The sequence below is a fragment of the Phoca vitulina genome, unplaced genomic scaffold (assembly GCF_004348235.1).
Source record: "Phoca vitulina isolate PV1807 unplaced genomic scaffold, GSC_HSeal_1.0 scaffold2, whole genome shotgun sequence".
NCBI lineage: Eukaryota > Metazoa > Chordata > Mammalia > Carnivora > Phocidae > Phoca > Phoca vitulina.
The window spans coordinates 19,987,101-20,007,707 of record NW_022589705.1 but is presented as its reverse complement, the minus strand read 5'-3'; the positions used below and the strand labels follow the sequence as shown (position 1 = coordinate 20,007,707).

The window sequence follows — 20,607 nt, the reverse complement described above, 5'->3', positions numbered from 1 at the left end:
ATCATGACTTGAACCAAAATCAAGAGTCAGACACTTCACCGACTGAGCCACCCAGGCGCCCCTGTTGAGAGGTTTTTGATTGCCCACTTAATCTCCTTACTGGTAAGAGTAAGACTGGTCTGTTCAGATTCTCTTTTTCTTATTGATTTTGTTAGGAGATTGTTTCTAGAATTTTATCCATTTCTTTTAGATTGTCAAATTGTTGGTGTTTATTTCTTCACAGTAGTCCCTTATGATTCATTGTATTTCTTTGGTATCAGTTATAACTTCTGTTTTATTTCCAATTTTATTTATTTGAATTCTTTCTCTCTCTCTTAATTTGAGTCTAGCTAGAGTTTGTCAATTTTGTTTATCTTTTTAAAGGACCAGCTCTTAGTTTCATTGATCTTTTTTATTTTTTAAATTTTTTGTCTCATGCATTTATTTCTCCTCTGATCTTTATTATTTTCTGCTTTCTACTAACTTTGGGTTTCATTTGTTTTGTTTTTAGCTCCTTTAGGTTTAAAGTTAGTTTGTTTATTTGAGATTTTTCTTGTTCCTTGTAGTAGGCATGTATCTCTATGAACTCCACTCTTAGAACTGCTTTTGCTTCTTCCCACAGATATTATGATATGATATTCCATTTCTTTTTTTGTTAAGATTTTTATTATTTATTTGACAGTGAGAGAGAGAGACTGAGCACAAGCAGGGGGAGCAGCAGGCAGAGGGAGAAACAGGCTCCCTGGTGAACAGGGAGCCCAATGTGGGGCTTGATCCAGGACCTCGGGATCATGACCTGAGCCGAAGGCAGACACTTAATGACTGAGACACCCAGGCTCCCCATCCATTTCTTCTGTCTCAAAGTATTTTTTGATTTTCTCTTTGATTTTCTCTTTGATTTTTCAATTGAGACATTTGTTTTTTTCAGTAACATGCTGTTTAATCTCCACATATTTGGTTTTTTTTTTTTTTTCCCAGCTTTTTTATTATTGACTTATACATCATTATGTTCAGAAAATATCCTTGGCATAATTTCATTCTCCTTAAATTTATTGAGACTTGTATGTGACCTAACATGTGTCTATCTTGGAGAATGTTCTATGTGGAATCGAGAAGAATGTGTATTCTATTGCTTTTGAATCCAATGTTTTGTACCTAGTATGTCCATCTAGTTTAAGGTGTCATTTAAGGCTTATGTTTCCTTATCAATTTCTGCCTTGATGATGATCCATTGGTGTAAGTGGGGTATTTAGGTCTCTATTATTATTGCATTGGTGTTGATTTCTCTCTTTAGGTCTGTGAATATTTGCTTTATAGTTAGGTGCTCCTATGTTAGGTGCAGAAGTATTTACAAATGTTATTTCCTTTTCTTGGATTGACCCCTTTATCATTATGGCTCTTCTTTGTATTTTATTAGAGTCTTTGTCTTAAATCTCTTTTGTCTAAGTATGGCTACACCAGCTTTCTTTTCCTTTCCATTTGCTTGGATTTTTTTTTTTTTTTTCCCATCTTTTCACTATCAGTCTTTGTGTGTCCTCAGATCTGAGGTGAGTCTTTTGTAATCAACATATAGATGGGTCTTTTTTTTTTTTTTTTAATCACTTGAGCCACTCTATATCTTTTGATTGAGGAATTTAGTCCATTTGAATTTAAAGTAATTATTGATAGGTATGTACTTACTTCCATTTTGTTAATTGTTTTCTGGTTTTTGTAGTTCCTCTTCTTTACTTTCTTCTTTCCTTGATATCTTCTGTTGTGGTTTGATGACTTTATTTAATGTCATGTTTAAATGACATGAGAAAGGTCTCATTATCTTTTGTGTATTTTCTATAGGGTTTTGCTTTGAAGCTGTCATGAGGCTTACATATATCAGCTTATATGTATAGTAGTCTATTTTAGGTTAATAGTAATTTAAATTTGAACAGATTCTAAAAACTACATGTTCACTTTCCCCCTGACTTTTTCTTACATTTTTTTCATTTTTTTACATTTTTAAATTTTGTATAATTATCCTTTAACTAATTATTGTAGTTATAGTTAATTTTACTTTTCACCTTCATAGTAGCTTTATAAGTGGCTAACCCACTAACTTTACTATATATTTACCTTTTCCAGTGACATTTTCAATTTCATGTTTCCTTGTTACTAGTGTGTTTTCTTTTCAGCTTGAAGTCCCTTTAATATTTCTTGTAAGGCTGGGTTAGTGGTGATGAACTCCCTTAGCTTTTGCTTTTGGGGGAACTTTTTATTTCTCCTTCAATTCATTCAGAATTTTTGATAGTTTTGTCAAGTAGAGTATTCTTGGTTGGATTTTTCTTTCCTTTTAGCACATCGAGTATGTCACACCACTCTCTTCTGTCCTGCAAAGTTTCTGCTGAAAAATCAGCTTGTAGTATTATGGAGATTACTTTGTATATAACAAGTTGTTTTTCTCTTGCTTTTAAGATTCTTTAACTTTTGACATTTTAATTATGATGTGTCTTGGTGTGGTTCTCTTTGGGCTCAACTTGTTTAGAACTCTCTGGGCTTCCTGGACCTGGATGTCTGTTTTTGTCGCCAGGTTAGGGAGGTTTTCAGCTATTAATTCTTCAAATCCATTTTTTTTGCCTCTTTATTTTCCTTCTGGGACCTCTATAATGTAAATGTTATTTTACTTCATGTTGGCCAATTCGTCCCTTTAAGCTTTCTTCACTTTAAAAAAATTTTTTTTTCTTTTTGTTTTTGTTTTCCTGGTCTGAGTTCTACTGCCCTTTCTTCTTGACTGCTGATCTATTCTTCTACTTCATCTAGTGTGGGGTTGAACTACTCTAGTTATTTTTCAGTTCAGTTATGGTATTCTTCATTTCTGTGGCTTTTGTTTGGTGCTCTTAAATTTTATGTATTTTTATTGAATTTCTTACTTGTTCATCCATTCTTCTCCCGAGTTTAATGAGCATCTGTATGACCATTATTTTTAACTCTCTAACAGGTAAATTACTTACCTCCATTTATTAAGATTTTTTTTTTTTTTTTTTGGTTGTTTGTTCATTTTTATTTGGTTGGTTTTTTTGTTGTTGATGCTGTTTTTTTCCTCTGGGGTTTTATCTTGTTCTTTCACCTGGAACCTATTCCTCTGTTTCCTTATTTTGCTTTTCTCTCAGCCTGTTTCTAAGTGTGAACCAGCCACCTCTCCCAACCTTGAAGGAGTGGCCTTGTGTAGGCAATGAACCTTATTATTCATCCTTGCCCTAGTTTTTGGTTATCTCTTAAACTGTTGTCATTGTCTAAGCAGTCTGGTTTATTCTTGATAGGTTCCAGTTGTTGAGTTGGTGCCAAGCTCTGTCTGTGTTTGAAAGGGAGGGATCTTAGTCAGCGTATAGTTTCAGGCTGATTTGAAGATAAACCATCAGGCAGCAGCTTTCAAAGTATGCAAATGCATACAGTCCTGTGGAACTCCAGTACTGGAGTCTGCTGGGCTCCAGACCTGGTGATTTGGAGGTGTCCCCTTGCAACAGTTGCAAAAATTGGACTTCCAGATGAGTGTATAAGCTTCTTTCAGGGAAGGAACAGGCAATCTGTATTGAGGCCAAGGGAGAGCACAAAGCTGATGTTTCCTGGTCTACATTCTCTGAGTTCTCTTCCATAGCCTCTAGTAATCCTGAAGTGTGCCTCTCAGGTGAAAGCTCCAGTTTGAGTAAATAGACTCTTCACAGGAAGACTGGGAGTTTGTTTTGTCTTCTGTCTGTGCTGTGACGTGGGGTTGGTAGCCTTCCAATAACTATATTTCCAATTGTCTCAAGCCCTCCTGGACACCTGAGCCTGGCATTCCAACGGCTTCCCCTACTATGTGCATCTGCTGGCTTCAGCAGTGCTTTTGGAGAGCCTAGAGTTGGGGCAAGCCTGCTGGCTGCAACAGGGCCACATAGGAGCTTCGGGTCAGGGTAGGCCTGCTGGGTTCAACATGGGCATACAGGGACAGGACAAGCCTCAGGGCTTAAGTAGGACCATGGAGAGTGCAGGGTTGGTACAAGTTGAGGAAGCATGAGTGGGCAGGGCAAGCCTGCCAGTGCTAGCAAGGTAGAAGGAATGCAGAATGGTGCCTGCCAGCATCTCCCTCCCTAGAAGAAGTCCTAATATACACCTGCATCTCTGGCAGATAATGAAATATTAGCTAATGAATCTCCTTCACATATGGTCAAGGGCTTTTCATATTGCTTCTTTTGTGCTGTGACCTGGGGTGAATGAAATTGCACTTGAGACCTCTAAAAGCAGACTTTTCATTCCTTACAGTCTTTTGGATCTCCTGGATGTAAGCTCTGCTGATTTTCAGAGCCAGACATTTTGGAGGCTCGTCTCTTCAGTGTAGGTCCCAAGGGTTGGGGTACCTGATGTGGGGGTAGGAACCCTTCACCTCTCAGGGAAAAACTGTATTTGTGAGATTCCTCTCAATTTATCTCATGCTGGGAGTGTGTGTTTTTTGTTTTTGTTTTGTTTTGTTTTGACAAGACCCTTTTTAGCCTCTCCTACGTATTGGGATGTAGTCCTTTTATTTTTGTGGAGGAACTCTTCAGCTAGTTTCTAGGTCTTTTTCAGGGGGAATTGATCTGTATGTAGATGGAGAGTTGGTGTGTCCATGGGAGGAGAGGGGCTCAAGAACATCTTAATGCTGCTATCTTGAACCACTCCTATATTTTTTATTTTTTGTTCTTTCTGTGAGAGTTCTGATTTTTTTTCCAATTCCATCCTTTGTATTAATTTGATTACCATGTTCTTGATTTCAAGGATCTTTTTTTTCCTCCTATTTTCTTTGATTTATGTATTTTGCTATTTTATTTGGATACAATATCTCATCTCTTTATATCACAGAGAAAATAGATTATAGAGATTTAATTAAAGAACTGTCTGTTTTCTTGTGTCCTCTTCTTCACTTTTGGTTATTTTTACCTCTAAATCTCATGCAAGAAGCTTTCCTCAAGTATCTTTTGATCTATGGACATCCATTAACATTTCAGTGGTTCCGTATATGTAATGACAGCATATGTGATTTGGATCAACCTTCATATTGAGAACAGCTATAAGGACGGATATTTAAAAGTAATAAAAATTTCAACTGCAGGGAATTAGAGTAATTCTGAATATATATCACATAATTATATTGCCTCAAAATATTTCAAGGAAGAATTAAAATAAAATAATTATAAAGAAAATAGATTAGTCCACAGTCATAGTGAAAAATTTTATACCACTTTCAGTAATTAACAGAAAAGGTAGACAAAAAATCAATTGTTGATTTTAGAATATTTTTTTTTAGTGGTATGTAGAATATGATTTCAATAACATGATTAAAAATGGACAATTTCTATATATATCATCAAAAAATAACATAAGTAAAAAAATAAAATAAGTTTTAAATATGTTTCAATTTTATATAAATCATATGTATGTATATAATTGTACTCAAAAGCTGCAAAATATAATCTTTAAGTATACATAGAACATTTACAAAACCTAACAACATACCTGGGCCATAATTGTAGTTTCAAAAATTGAAATCATATACAGAGTATATAATATTAGTATAAGGAAATTAAGCTAGAAATAAATAATAGGAAATTATTAGAAAAATCCCCTTCAAGAGATTAAGAAAATGAAAAAATAAAAATAGCTTGAACTGAATGATAATGAATATGCTAAATATAAAATTTTAGGGAATCCACCTGAAATCATGGTTAAATAAATATGTACAGCCTTAAATTTATAAGATAGAAAAGAAGGAAGAGTAAAATATGATATGAGCATGAAGTTCAAGAGGTTGGCAATAGAACAGCAAATTTAACATAAAGAATTTAAAGAAAAAACAGAAGAACAGAGATTACAAAAATAGAAACAAATTTATAGTAGAGTGTCAGTAAACTCAAAAGTTAGTTTTTTTTTAATAGTTAACCTAAATTAATAAATCCCTCCAAGATTAATGAAGAAAAAAATGAAGGAGGGAACAAAAGTTAAAATCATGAATGACAAAGGCACATTATATAGCACACAGACACTGAAAAGATTACAGGGCATTATAAACAATTTTATAACAATAAATATAAAATATTAAATAAAGTAGACAGACATCTGCTTCTGGTCAAAAGGCCAGAATTTGTTTTCTCACCTTAAATAACTAGGAACTAGAAAAATCAATAAAACAACAGTTTGCAGGTATTGGAAAATAATGTCAGACCGTGATACTTGAGAGAAAGGAAACATATAAACTGATCCTTGTACAAGAAGCAGATTACTTCTTATAAGCAGGTTCCAGGTTGCCATGCAAAGAGAGGGAGTTCAAAGTTGTCAGTGAATTGAGATGGCAGAAATTGAATTAGGGAGGTCAAAGTAACTAAAATTTATGAGACTGAGTATAGTGAGTAGATATCTGCGAAGATTGTGATATCAAGAGAGTTGCATGTGGGTTCTCTCAAGTCTTTGCCTAAGTACTGATTGTCACCTGTGTGAGAGAAAACTATCTGAGGCTAGGGAAGATCTGTCAGAGGAAGAGGGAGAATAATTTCTTGAGCTCATTTTAGATTGAGAATGGTTTGTGTTTCCACTGACCGAAGTGGAAAACGTCATAAACATAACTACATAGAGATTTGGTTAAATATTGAAGGATATTGCCTTAATAATGGGGCTAAAGTAATCCTGAATAACTAGTTTCTCAGATCTTGAAATAATCAACTGACTCTAAATAACTAACTGGACACCAGGAAGAAATATGATATCATTTAAAGAAATACAGCAAAATCTAGAAACTAAAAAGGTAAAATTGACAATATTTATGACCCGATTAAAAAAATGACCAGGAATGGAAAGAAGCCAGAAAATAAGACCCATAATCAAAAGAAACAACCAATAAGAACAGATTTAGAGATTGAAGAGACAATGTAACTACTAGAAGAGGAAATTAATAGATAATATAAATATTATTCATTGTTCAGGAGGTAGAAGAAAGTATAAGCATGGTGTCATCAGAATTAGAAGATTTAAAAAAGACTCAAATTAAGCATCTAAAATAAAAATACACGGGATAGAATCAAAATGTATTAGAAGAAGAAAAGGTCAGCAAACATGAAGGCATACTAATAGAAACTAAGAAATAGTACAGGGAGAATAAAGAATGAATAAAGAGATGAATATAGCATCAGTGACCCCTGGAATAATATCAAATGTTCTGACACATCTAGAGTCCCGAGAGGAGAGGTAAGAGTGGGAGAGAAAAAAAATGTGTGAAAAAGTAATGTCCCCAAGTTTTCTAAATTTGAGAAAAACTATAAACTTACATAAATTAGTTTACTATTGTTTCTGTAAGAAATTACCACAGAAGTAGTGGCTTCAGGTAATAGCAATATATTATCTTACAGTTCTAGAGGTTAGAAGTCTGAAATGTGTCTTATTGGGCTAAAATCAACATGCAGATAGGGCTGTGTTCCTTTCTAAAGAATTTAGAGAACTCATTTCTTGTGGTATTACATATATATATTTATAACAGAATATTATTATTCAGCTATTAAAAATGAAATATTATCATTTGCAACAAACAACATGGGTGGGTGTTTTCGGTATTATGTTTAGTGAAATATATCTGACAAAGATGAATACTGTATAATCTGCTAAATGAGAAATCTTAAAAACAAAACAGAACAAAAACAACAACAACAACAAGCTCATAGATTCAGAGTACTATTGGTGGTTGCCAGAGGTGGGAGTTAGGGGTCAGTGAAATGGGTAACAGAAGTCAGAAAGTACAAACTTCCTGTTATAAATAAGTTATGGGGAGGTAGTGTTCAGCATGGCCACTATAGTTAACATACTGTATTGCATATTTGGAAGTTGCTAAGAGTAAATCTGAAAAGTTCTCATCACAAGAAAAAAAATTCTGTAACTATGTATGGTGATGGATGGTAACTAGACTTATCATGGTTATCATTTCACAAAACAAATATCAAATCGATATGTTGTACAGCTGAAGTAATATAATGTATGTCACTTATATCTCAAAAACCAAAGCAAAACACGTATGATTCAGCAATTCCACTATTGTGTGTATACCCTAAAAAAGTGAAAGCAGGGATTCAAACAAATGTTCATAGCAGAATTATTCACAAAAGCCAAAAGATGGAAACAAAGCATACATCAGTGGATGAAGGGATAAACAAATATGGCATGTATGTACAATGGAATATTATTCAGCCTTAAAAAAGGAAGGAAATTCTGACATGCTACAGCATGGATGAACCTTGAAGACATTATGTCAAGAGAATTACACCAGACATAAAAAGATCAATTCAGTAAAATGAAGTCAAATTTATTTTAATTTACTACTTATTGATTAGTCAGGTATACCTAAGATGATAGTGCCATGGCTAAAAATAATTTTGTCCATATCAGATAATAGAGCTTCAATCAAAGAGAATAGAACCCACTGTTCCTTTGTAAGTGTATTGCAGAGTTTAATATTGCAAAGACCAAAAACTATTTTCCTTATGTCTGCATTGGGCACTCTTGTTTTGAATTACGCATCCTTAGTACTAAACAGTAATTTTCACCAAGTGGAGTATCATTTGGGGTGCTTTTGTCAATAGTTCACTACCCACTGCATTTCATTAGGTAATTTATTTGTCATCAGTTGCATTTGTAACACTTCCCAGTCAGCTTCATCAATGAGTTTCATTAGGAATTTGTTTAATCCTCTTTTCAAATCATTAATAAAGTTGTTAAATAAAACCAAGCTGAAAAAAGAACTTTTTGGCAGCCTTTGAAACACCAAACCTGAGCTGAAAACAGAATTATTTATCATATTTCTACTCACAGACTTTCATCCAATATTCAATCCATTTGATGATACTTTTATGTAGGACAATTGGAATTAATTTTGTTAGTTGCATTTCATGATGTTGGAAGCTCCCACCACATTTAATAAATTTTTTTTTCCCCAGAGTAGGCTTCCGGAAAGTAGCAGTGCAGTAGGAGAGGAAAATGATCCATTTTAGAAAGGCTATTGTGTTTCAATGTTAACTAAATCATAATATTATGGATAGGAGAAACCTTGAAGGAGTAGAGACATCTAACACAGACACTTGACTTCCTCAGGCCAAATATCACAACGAACAATTTCATGTGAAAATAAAGACATTGTAGAGGTAAGAATAGGGAGGGGGTAACAGCTGAGGAGGAGTATCATTATTTTAAGTAGGTACTTGAGGCTTGAGCGGGGCTTGAGCTGAGATCAAGGTTCAGGTGCTTAACCAACTGAGCCACCCAGGTGCCCCTTAAGTAGATACTTTTCGATGGGAAGTTATTGATTCTAGATCAGTGCTGACCAATAGAACCATCTGTGATGATGGAAATAGTCTACAATCTGCACTGTCCAATAGAGTAGGCACTACTACTTGTGGCTTTTAAGCACTAATATGGGCTAGTGCAACTGAAAAAGTAAATTTTTGATTTTACTTAACTTTAATTAATTTAAATTTAGGACACATATGGTTATGGGCTACCATAACGGACAGCACACTTCTAGAGCTCGAAGGCAACTATATTGGAAACCAAAGAGGAAGAAGAAGGAACGTGATATTCAGGGATAGCTTTAATGTAGATCTTAGAATAAGGGCAGCTAGGTAAAGCGTTCTTTAGTTTTCTTCTTGCATGATCACCAAATGAAGTAAAAGCAAACACTCACCTTGTCCACAGTGTAATTAAGTGCAACCTCTTTGTATCAAACCCATCAGAGCCTGGAACACGGTAAATGAAATATCAGAGAATTAGGATTTCTCCTCAAGTAGTATTTAAAATATATTTAACTCGGGGGTTCATCATGATGTTTTTCATGCACCTACTAATATTTTAATATATTTGAAAAAAATTGCCCATTATGCTATTCTTCTAGATTGCATTCAGTCATGAGTATTTGTTGAAAGATTGTTATATAGTAGACATTAAATCGGTTGTGATTATCACTTTTAAGAAGTGTTCTTTTTTTATCATTTATGAGTATCTTCTACTTACTTTCTAATAATTTAAATTAGATTTTTGTTTCCTTTCTTGGCCCAGTTTCTTTCTTGATCAGCATGTTCCTAATGCTGATGCATCTATAGCTTCTTAAAAATAGAAAGTTCTTTAAGATTTTTATTTATTAATGGATTGCAGTAGGTGTAGTATATATGAATTATGAAAGACTTTTCATCCAACTAAAAGTTTTATGGAAAAACTTATGAAAACTGATGCAGTTGTCGTATCGGAGAATCAGTCTTTTTCCATAAGAGATAACCTCAGACTCAGTATTCCTAGCATTTTTATTTTGAGCTAGAAAAATAGAACTTACAAGGCATTGATTAAGTGTTAACAGTAAGTTGGGTTTATTTCTGATTCTGCTATGTAGAGTTCATGACTTTATGCTTCTATAAACATGTCCATACAGGGTTTTGTATGTTTATAAGTTGTCTTTTCTTTTGGATAAATATTTAGCAGTAGAATTACTGAGTCATTTGGTCAGTGTATGTTTAAATTTATAAGAAACCACCAAACTGTTTTCCAAAATGGCTATATTAATTTTCATTCCCATGAGCAATGTATGAGAGTTCTAGTTCTGCATCCATGGCAGTACTTGAGGTTATTAACTTTTTATTTTAGCTAATAAATATATTCTGATAACTATGGATTTATTTGCATTTCCATGTGACTAATGATGTTGAGCATCTTTCATGTTGTCATATACCATCAGAATCTCTTTAATTAACTGTCCAAATTTTCACCAATTTTTTTAAATAGGGTTGTTTTCTTATTATTTGGTCCTTCATGTATTGTGGATATGAGTTACTCTTTAAATATGTGTTTTGCAAATATTTTCTGTCAGTCTGTGATTTCTCCTTTTGTTTTCTTAATAGTGTCTTTTGAAGGGCAGAAATTTTAATTTTAAAGATGTCCAATTTATCAAATTTTTATGGATTGTGATTTTTCTGTCTTACCTAAAATATCTTTGTGTAATCAAAGATACTTGGATTAGAGATTTTCTCCTGTGTCTCCTTTGAAAAGTTTTGGGTTTTATATCAAGGTCTATGATCCATTTTAAGTTAATTTGTAAATTTATAATATTTATATAAAACTTAACTTAAAAGAACCTATGAAGATCTAGGTTCTTTTATTTTTTAAATGTATGTCCAGGTGTTTCAGCACCATCTTTGAAAAGACTGTTCTTTATCCTTTGAATTACCTTGGCAAGTTTGTTCAAAAATCAGTGACATAGATGCATGGGTTTATTTCTGTACTCCATTCTGTTCCATTGTTCTGTATATCAATACTTTACAGTTTTATAGTAAATCTAGAAATCCAGAAAAATAGAAATTCATCTTTTTTTTTCTTTTGTAGATTGCTTCTCTTATTCTAGGTCTTTCATTTTTCCATCTGTTTTAGAATCAGCTTATTGATTTCTACCCTTCCCACCCCCCAAGAAAGTTTGTTTGGGACTTTGGAATTGCACTGAATCTACAGACAAAATCATGGGAAAATGAAATCTTAAGAATACTGAGTTTTCAGATCCATGAGTGTGGTATACCTCTCCATTTATTTAGGCCTTTGATTTCTCTAGTCAATATTTTGTAGTTTTTAGTATATAAATCTTATACCTCTTCTGTCAGATTTATCCTCAGACTATCCCATTAAGTACCTAGGTATTTAATATTTTTGATGCTATGTTTATGGTATTAATTTATACCATATACAAACATTGTACATAAAATATTATTTTATGTAGTACATTATAAATATATATAACATATTTATTACATAGCATAAGCTATATACATATTATAATAATATACATTATATATGTTTTTTATTTTCTTATATTGACTTTTATCTAGTGATGTTTAGGAATAGTCTGTCTTCTTTATGAATTTACCCATTTATCATTATGCAATGTCCCTCTTTAGTAATTCAGAATCTGTTTTGAAGTTTATTTTGTCTGATGTTAATATAACCAGCCTCGCTTTTTTTTAAATGAGTGTTTGCAGTATTTTTTAATCCTTTTACTTTTAATTTATCTTTGCCTTTATACTTAAAGTGAGTTCTTAAGCACAACATCTAGTTAGGTTTTTCTTTACTACCTAATTTTAAAAATCTCTGCCTTTTAGTTAGTTCAACAATTGATTGTCTAATCAATTTACATTTTGCCTAATTATTTATACCATTGAATAAACTTACTGTCTTGTTAGTTGTTTCTGTTTCCCATCTTCTTTTAAATTGAATATCTTTTAAAAAAATTTCATTTATCACTACTAATAGCTAATAAGTTATACTGTTTTTTTCTTTTTTAGTGTTGTCCCAAGGACTTATACATTTTTATCTTAGCAGAGATTGCTTTCAAGTACTAATACATTATTTCATAAATAGCACAGTGTACTTCCAGTGTTTTTCCCATCCTTTGTAATATTGTCGTCACATATGTTAATATTATGTGTGGTTTAAACCCTTTAATACATTGTTACAGTTTTTGCTTTAAACAGTCAAATATCTTTTACAGTGATTAAAAATTTAAAAAAATATCTTTTACATTTATCTTTAGTCATATAATTACAGGCATCTTCATTTCTTTGTGTAGATCCATTTCCAATGTGATATAATACTTACTCTGCCTAAAGACTTTCCTTTAACATTTCTTGCAGTGCAGTTATGCTGGAAATGAATTCTCTCCAGTTTTATTTGACTGGGAAAAAGTGTCCATTTTGCTTTAATTTTTGTAAAATAATTTTCCTGGATGCAGAATTATGAGTTGACTTTTTTTTCTTTCAGTACTTTAAAGATGTCACTCCAATTACCTCTAACTTGCATAGTAGAGATACAGATCTTCCTTGTGTTTTTCTGGGATCTTGCAGCCATGGGTTGATGCCTGTAAACATTTTGGAGAAATATGTAGCCATATCTCTTTTCCTCTAGGACTCCAATTTCACTTATGTTAGAATATTGAGTATTTCCCCACAGTTCTTGAATTCTACCCCTCACCTATACCCAACCTTTTTTTTTTTTCTTTTTTTTTACTTTTCTCTCTGAGTTTTCTGGTCAAGAAAATGGTGTATCTCTCCATTTATTTAGGTCTTTGATTTTCTTCATCAATATTTTGTAGTTTTCAGTATACATAACTTACACCTCATTTATCAGATTTATCCTTAGATTTATCTTTAGATTATCTCATTAAGTCCCTAGGTATTTAATATTGTTGATGCTATTATATATATGCTCTCATTCTCTTCCCTCTCCTAATTCTCTGCATCTTTCTCTATCTCTCCACATTCCTATCCTTACATTTTGATAATTTTTATTGACCTTTCTTTTTTTTTTTAATTTTTTTTATTGTTATGTTAATCCCCATACATTACAATTTATTGACCTTTCTTTAAGTTTACATATTCATTCCTCATCTTTGTCACATCTGCTGATGAGCCCATCCAAGGAATACTTCATCTCTGATATTATATTCTTTATTTATAGCATTTTCATTTGATTTTTCACATATTTTCCATTTCTATGCTGGAATTCTTCCATTAGTCCCTTGTGGTGTCCTTTTCATTATATCCTTCAATTTATAATCATTGTTATTTTAAAGTCTCTGTTTCACAGTTTTGACATCTGAGTCTGGTTCTCTTGATTGCTTTATCTCTTGACAATGATTTTGCTTTTCTGGGCCTCACAAATATTATTGCATACCAGACATCATGTGTATAACAGAAGATGCAGAGGGAAATAGTATTTATCCTAGGCCATAGCAATAGGTATACCTTTTTTGTCAGGACTTTAGCTTGGGGGGTGGAAGGGTTGAGTCATTATAGTCAGGAGTTGGACTGGGATTGAGTTGCTTGTGCTATCATCACATTCAGTTTACCACAGTCTCCAAATTGTTTAGCAGCAGGCTGCTACTTCCCGCCTTGTACCCATAGAGAGAGTACTGTAATGGTGGCGGTATTTCTCAGTGTTCGTGCTCTACCTGCAGCTTTCAGGTATTTATTGGATATAAATACATATACTCTTGCTTTTCCTCTACCAGTAGATTGCTGTTGCTTGTTAGTAAGTGCCCTAATCCACCCTCCAGGCTTAGATAGGCACTTTATATTTGGACACTATGAGTGACATTCTCTTAGCATTCCTGACCCTTAACCCACTCCTTAGTAGCCAAACCCTGCCTTGTGTCTGTGATTGGTCTTGGGCAGAAGTTTCACATTCTGCCTTAGAATTTGAAGACTTTGGTTTGTGCCATTACTTAGGACCAAGATTGTTTTTTAAATTTACTCCAGAATGAGAGCATTTTTATTCTGGCTTCTGGTTGTTCCAGAATGAGATTTTAGCCCAGACTTGGCTTTTAATAATTTGTTAAAGTTTAGGTGATTTATTTGTATCCATTTGTATGGTGGTTGCCTCCCCCTATTCTCTGCCATGGGTAAGGCTCTTGCCTTGTCTGCCTTTGAAGAATCTCGTCTCTCTTTGGAATTCAGGCTTCCTATAATGTGGATAAATGGGACTTCCTACAGTGGGATTCTAAGTTAATGCATTCACTATAAAACTTCAACTCTCTGATGGACTCAAAAACAGTTATGATATTGTAGCTTTCTGGCTGTTTTATTGTTGTTATTGTGAGAATGATATTGTTTGCAGATTTCCATACCCTGAATAGAAGTAAATTCTGTATGATTTAAATAGCTGAGGTTTTAGTTGAAACTGTTCAAGGCACATGAGAATTAAAAGGGATCTGATGGCAAAAGTAATGAAAATAATAATAATAATAATAATAATAATAATAATTCCTGTAAACATATCTTTTAAAAATGCTTTAATTCTCCATTGATAAGTAGAAATTTACTTAGCAAGTCTCTTCCTGTTTCCACTTTATATGGGGAATCTTAGTCTTAATGATAAATATAACCCATCCTCCGTTAGTTTAAAACTTATTCTTTTTAAGGAAATGATCACTCAGTGAAATCAAATTCTTTATACCTCTCGTCCCCCAGAGCAATATCTATGTATATGTACGTGGCATGCTGAAGGAAGGTATGTCTGGCTCACTGCCACCCTCTGGTGTTTTCTATAATTGATTGCGGTATACTTTCCTTCAATTGGCCCTTATCATCTTACGCTGGCATGTGCTGTTCTTCACAGTCTTGCCATGGCCTTGAACTGTCAGATAAAAGTACTCTGACTCCTTCTCCCTGCCTAGGCCTTTGCATGCCTGCCAGTTCCCCCTTAGCATTATCATATTTCCCTACTTACCATTTTCCCTCAAAGAGACTGGGACGAGGCTCAGGCCCATTAGCCAACACCTCTTATTCAGCCTTGCTGGTCTGTTGTTCTGGCATCACAGGAGAGGGTAGGCTTTGCTAAAATAATTGCTGTGTCCCTCTTTCTATTCCATAGGAAGAAAAGCACGTGTTTTTTTCTGCTCCAGATCATAAAACTAAACAGAGATTCCTATTTCCCTCTCTCTACCTCATCTTAACCAAGGATAAGAAGGCCAGAGTTTGAGATCCTCAAAGGACATCTCCCACGTTTCATATAACTGTTCTCTATCAGTTCTTTCATTTGCCCACACATCCTGTTGATTATGTGCTTTCTTTTGACAAGAAAACTAGCTTTTAGCCCTTTCCTTTCTGTCTGGTGGCAGCCATCAGCTCAAAGGATGTGCTGTTGGCAGCACCACCAGCGCTCTGTGCTTCCCAGAGCCCCTGGCCTCTCCCGGCCCGATAAAGCCTGCAGACTGGGGTGCAAGACCAGGCAAGGTTACATCATATATTGGATCCGTGTGCAATGTTGTGGCTGCAAATGCCCAGTTCCTAAGGGTGCTATCTATGGCAAGCCTGTCTATCATGGTGTTAACCAGCTAAAGCTTGCCCAAAGCCTTTGGTCTGTTGCAGAGGAGTAAACTAAATGCCACTGTGGGGCTATGAGAGTCTTGACTTCTTACTGGGTTGGCAAAGATTCCATGTACAAATCCTTTGAGGTTATCCTCATTGATCCATTCCATAAAACTTTCAGAAGAAATCCTGACACCAGGTGGATCACCAAACCAGTCTACAAGCACAGGGAGATGTGAGGACTGACATCTGCAGGCTTTAGGAGCTGTGGCCTTGGAAAGGGTCACAAGTTCACCACACTATTGGTGGTTCTCACCATGCAGCATGGAGAAGACACAATACTTTCTAACTCCACCATTTCTGCTGGTATAAGTAATGTTTGTAAAATTCTTACCTAATAAATAATTTAGGACAGTCATGTCTGCTTAAAAGCGTTCTTTAATTTGCCTGTTAAAATGAGTTGTCTGCAGATTGTTCCATGAATGCATTGTCAAATTATGAAAGTTAAAGTGTAATCATGTTTGAAGACTGTAAGTGATGGTGTATCTTATTTCTAATAAGATAAATGCTTTTGTCTTTGCTTTATCTTATTAGGGAGTTTATATGTCAGTGTTTAAAATGCTCTTTAGTATAATATGTGTAACATAAATTGTATAAAAGTGGAATGCAGAAGCTAGCCATGTAGATTTGTTGGTGCATGTAATGAAACCTACAGCTTCATTGGGGCAATATAATGCTCTACTGGTTTACTCTCAAATGGCTGTTTTTAGGGGTTTGGTAGGAACAAGCTTTTTAAATTGGATTTTGTTTGGAAATGTGAAGAATATCCTAATCTTTTATCATGATCATATACAGAATAATGTTACCTAGGGCCCACATTTTTAGGTTGAATCCAATATTCTATTTATGTAACTGCTGCTTCTGAAAGAATAGTTTGAAAGAATGACACCATTTTTAGGAGAACTGATTAAACCTGTTGCAAGAGGGTTCTCTTACAAAGAGAAATAAATCCTACTTAACCTAAGCAAAATTGCCTTGGTCTACACAGTACCACTGAAGTTTGCATAAAAGGTGGAAGCTCCTGGTTCTATCCCACAACTACATGGGATCTGTAGAATACTGAATTTCATACAAAGCACTCAATAATGGTATTTACGCTGGTCTATATTAAAACTGATGGAAATTAAACATTATGTGAATGAGAAGAATTTACCTTAAGATATGTAAGCTAGTAACCAATGCTAGGATTGGAAACTGGTGACCATCAGATAACCTGTTAAGTGTGAAGATAAAAAATTAAAGTTGGCTTTGATCAGAATTTAAAAAAAAAGAAAAGAAGCTTTTTCATTATCATGTATTCTTATTTTACTGAATGTGTGTGTGTGAGTGTGTGTGTGTGTGTGATTTTTAGAATTCAAAATTGAGAGAGGGGGATAGTAATGGATACATGGCAGTACAGGGAATGTATTTGGAAGGAGACTTTAGGTACTATCCCAAATATTTAGTATCAATCCTGCTAATAATTTCTTAAGTATCAAACACTATCCCTTTGTATCTTGTAAAGATGATTTCTTTTTATTTTTACAAAAAACTCACTAGACAATTTGTATTATTTTAGAAGTAGAATTAGGTAGTTTACCTAAGGGAGAAGTATACCAACATTTCTATTGACAGATGACAACACTGAGATTTGGAATATGAGATTAATTTGAATAAGAATTTGTTGCTTGTTAGTGGCAGAATTAGGACTAGAACCTACAATTCCAGATGCTTTCTTTGCTCTATATTGATTAGATAGTTTGGTTCAGGTAGACCTACTTTAATTTGAATAAAGTTGATAGTCACTTTGGAAATAGACATGTGATTCAAGGTGATTTTCACAAATTAGCTATCTGATCCCCAAAAGATAGAATAAATGCTCTGTACTAAATAATGTGATAAAAGTAAGTTATACATATGGGAAATAAATTGCGAGGCATTATTGCTTTGACTGTGTGCTTAAAATGAGTCAGCAAGAGTACTCCTATTCAAACACCTCACTTGGTTTGGGGATATATTAACAGTAAAATAACAAGAAAAATTTAGAAAGTAATCCTCCCCAAATGTGCAACACCTACTTAAACACAACTTCTACTTTTTATGGCCTATACTATAAGGGGAATGATAATAGGATGAGGTTGGTTCAGTGAAGAGCAGAAAAAATGGAAGGGTTACTGAAGGTAGATGACATTGATCCATTTTGACTGCAGAAAATGATGCTGGGGCAAAACTTAATCAGCTCTTTTGAAGCTGAGTATCATTTTAAAATGAAGACAGTAGCTTTTAACAAGTTTTATTTTTTAATATTTGAAATATACAATAGTGCATATAAAAACAGATGCAGGTTTTGATGCAGATATTAACATGAAAATATATGAACACTACTTAAAAATTAGAATGGTACATTTTTAAAAATTAATTAATTTATTATATAGAGAGAGTATGAGCAGGGGGAAGGGCGCAGGGAGAGAGAATCCCAAGCAGACTCCCCGCTGAGCACAGAGCCCTAAGTGGGGCCAGATCTCACAACCCTAAGATCATGATCTGAGCTGAGATCAAGAGTCCGACGCTTAACTGACAGAGCCACCCAGGCGCCCCTAGAACAGTACTTGTTTAGTTTGCTTTCTTTTGAGCTTGAAAAATCATATCATACTGTATGTAATCTTAGGAGATTTGGGCAATGTTTTCTTTGATTTATCCATGTTATTACATGTAGCTGTAGTTCATGATTTTTCATGATTGTATGATATTCTATGGTAGGAATATAGTACAGCTTTTCTGTGCCTTCTGTGGATGAACATTAACTTGTTTCTAGTTTCACAAGTATGAACATTTTTGTACATGTATCCAAGTGCACACGTACAAAAGTTCCTAGCAGTGCAATTTCTGGATTGTAGTTTATGTGAATTTTGAGCTTTGTGACATAGTACTAAATTGTTTTATGGTGATTGCATTAACTTAGAATTTCACATCCTTTGTTTATGAAGGCTTTTGCTAATCAATTTATTTTTTACTTCTCAAATTTATTGTCTTCATTTGATGCTTTTGCATCTTGCTAAAAATTTTGTCTTTCATATTTAAGTATTTAACTAATTGTGAACTGATTTTTATGTATGATGCACAGTAGCAGTTCTGTTTCAGTCCTCTCTTATGGTTATCCTATTGTCCAGGCTTATTTACTTCCCTGTAATGTGCCATACCAGCTTTCTCATATATTAAGCTTGCTTATTGTGCAGATCTGTTTCAGGACTCTACAAACTCTAGCAATAGTGAAATTTTCTACTACTGCATTAGCAATACTAGACAGTTTTAATTATTACAGCTGTATAAGAAGTTTTTGTAAGTGAAAAGGCAAGTCGTCTTCACCCTATTCTTCATCAAGACTCTCCTCATTATCCTTTTACTTTTCTCTTCTGTATAACTTTTAGTATCAGTTTGTCTAGTTCCTTGAAAAAAATCTATTTGGGTTGTGAATAAAATTGATTTAAAATTATATTGAGAAAACCTGACACTTTAAAATATTCATGTGTCTAGTATCTCTTTATTAGGCATTCTGTAGTGATTTTTCACAAATTTCCTATTTTTTTTTCTGAATAGCTTATATAAAATTTTTATTATTCGTTTACACTTATTCCTATATATTTGTAAATGTTATTTTAAAAAATTATATTTTTAAAATGTATGCTAGGTGCATATAAACATGTTTTTATCTGTTGATCATTTTTCCACACAACCTACTAAACTCTCAAATGATTTATTGATAAATGCTCCATGTGTTTTTGAAAAAAAATACATATTCTGCCGTTATTAGCAGTGTGTTCTGTAAACACCAATTAGGCCAAATGAGTTGATGGTCTTGTTCAAATCTGGTATATCCTTATGGATTTTTGGTCTCCTTTTTTCTATCAGATATTGAGAGAAAAATATTGAAATCTTTGACTTCCATTGGATTTATCTATTTTGCCTAGGGTAGTTGCCTCAGTTTTTACTTCAGGTGTTATAAAGCTTTGTTATTAGGTATATAAACTCTTAAAATTGCTATGTTCTCTTGAAGAATTGATCCCCTTTTGGTTATGAAATGATTAGTTTTTATCCCTAATAATATATTTTGCTTTGAAACCTATTTTTTGATATTAATATACTCACTCCATCTTTCTTAGGATTAGGGTTGCCAGAATACATCTTTCCCATTATTTTACTTTTAATCTGTTTCTTTACTCTTAAAGTGTGATTCTTGTAGGCTGCATAAAACTGAGTCTTTTAATCCAATCTGGCAAATTTTTATTTTAATTGGATTGTTTTGACCATTTATATTTAATATTTTTAATAAATATGGTTGGGTTTAAGTCTGACATCTTACTAATTGTTTTCTCTTTGTCACATTTGTCCTCTGTTCTCCTTTTCTCCTTGTTTGCTTTCTTTTGGATTGAATACTTTTTTTTAATGTTTTTATGATTCCCTGTGATCTCTTATACTTATTTGCTAGAAATACTTTTTAGTTTTTTTTAAAGGTATATAGTATACATCTTTAAATACATAACCAACCTTTACACATTATCATATAAAACTACATTCCAAATAAGGACTTTATAATAATTTATTCCTCTACTCCCAGTTTTTATTCTGTTTGTTATGGATTTTTCTTTTACAGATATTCCCCAGATACAGATAAACCCCACAATTTATTGTGATTGTTTTATTTAAACATTCAATTATGTTTCAAAGAGATTTTTAA

The 20,607-nt window shown here is 33.5% G+C and overlaps 1 protein-coding gene and 1 pseudogene across 1 annotated transcript in view; both read left to right on the top strand.

Annotated features, from left to right (window-relative positions):
- Window positions 1–20,607, top strand: part of SNX7 (sorting nexin 7) — a 675,036-nt gene that overhangs the window by 184,455 nt on the left and 469,974 nt on the right. The gene's annotated exons all lie outside the window — the stretch shown is intronic.
- Window positions 15,430–16,182, top strand: LOC116641760 (annotated as a pseudogene).